This window comes from Giraffa tippelskirchi, chromosome 1 (assembly GCF_054371585.1).
Source record: "Giraffa tippelskirchi isolate mGirTip1 chromosome 1, T2T-mGirTip1v1.2.pri, whole genome shotgun sequence".
In the NCBI taxonomy this organism is placed as follows: Eukaryota; Metazoa; Chordata; class Mammalia; order Artiodactyla; family Giraffidae; genus Giraffa; species Giraffa tippelskirchi.
The window spans coordinates 80,142,259-80,143,969 of NC_137275.1; positions in this window are offsets into that span (position 1 = coordinate 80,142,259).

Here is a 1,711-nt window from a genome sequence, read left to right on the forward strand (position 1 = left end):
TTGTATATGATTGCATTTTGGGTTTATATGATGAGTAAGATATATGGTCACAAGCCAGTGAGAGAAGTGACTTACTTCCATCTAAGTCTCTTCCTTCCTTTCTTAGATGAAATGTGCCCGCCTTAAAGTGTAAAGACTTCTAGTTATTGTTGGCATTTTATAGGATCTCTTGTATAAATAACCTGAGTTATTTGCATACAGTTAGTAAAGTCAAAGTTATAGGTGTCCATTGCTACATGTTCATTTATTTCTAAAGTCTTTTTTTTTAAAAAAGAAAAAAGAACCATAGGTCCCAAGAGAAAAAGAAAATCTGAGAGCGAGCAAACCCTCTTTACAGATATATACACAACTTGCTCCTTACCTCACTAGCTCTCCTTGGTGAGTCCTCAGCTAGTCCTTGGTTGACCACCTCCTCCCCAGAACCCTCCTCAAACCACCTCATCCTTTACCTGCCCTATGTTTATTCATCACAGTGTCTGACAACACAATGTATTTTTTATTTATTTATTTATTTTTTAAATTTTAAATTAGTTTATCTATTTTCTAACTTTACAATATTGCATTTGTTTTGCCATACCTTGACATGAATCCACCATGGGTGTACATGTTTTCCCCTTCCAGAACCCCGCTCCCACCTCCCTCCAGGTCATCCCAGTGCACCAGCCCCGAGCACCCTGTATCATGCGTCGAAACTGGACTGGTGATTCCTTTCACATATGATAATTTCCATGCTTCAATGCCATTCTCCCTTATCATCCCGCCCTTGCCCTCTCCCATAGAGTCCACAGTACTGTTCTATGTATCTGTGTCTCTTTTGATGTCTCAACAACACAATGTATTTAATCTATTTGTATTCATCCTCCCCCAGTGGTATGTAAGCTCCATGAGCAGCATGTCATTGTTTAGTTTACTGTTGTGTCCTCAGTATCGACAGGAGTGCGCACCGTAAGCACTGATGTATATTTGATGGATGAATGTTCCAATGTATATTTCCCCACAAGCCATTTTTTTTAAAGAGGCTCTCTAAATTCTCATTGCTGGTAGTATATTTCACTAGCACTATCATAAGGGCTGAAACTAAATCCCCCTAAACCAAGGTCCTTGACTGAGTTTGTAATTAATCTCTTGGTTTAAACTGTATTCCCCTTCTTGTCCCCTCTGACCTCAATATTGTCCTAACAGAACACTCTATCAACCAGAGTCAAATGACTAAGATAGCTGTTGTTGATAATATTTTTAATATACTAAGATGGCTATTATCACTATCATAGTTCAGTTCAGTTCAGTTGCTCAGTTGTGTCTGACTCTTTGTGACCCCATGGACTGCAGCATGCCAGGCTTTCCTGTTCATCACCAACTCCTGGAGTTCACCCAAACTCATGTCCATTGAGTCGGTGATGCCATCCAACCATCTTTATCCTCTGTCGTTCCCTTCTCCTCCCGCCTTCAATCTTTCCCAGCATCAGGGTCTTTTCCAATGACTCAGATCTTCACTTCAGGTGGCCAAAGTATTGGAGTTTCAGCTTCAGCATCAGTCCTTCCAATGAATATCCAGGGCTGATTTCCTGAATATTAGGATGGACTGGTTGGATCTCCCTGCAGTCCAAGGGACTCTCAAGAGTCTTCTCCAACACCACAGTTCAAAAGCATCAATTCTTTGGTGTTCAACTTTCTTTATAGTCCAACTGTCACATCCATACATGACTACTGG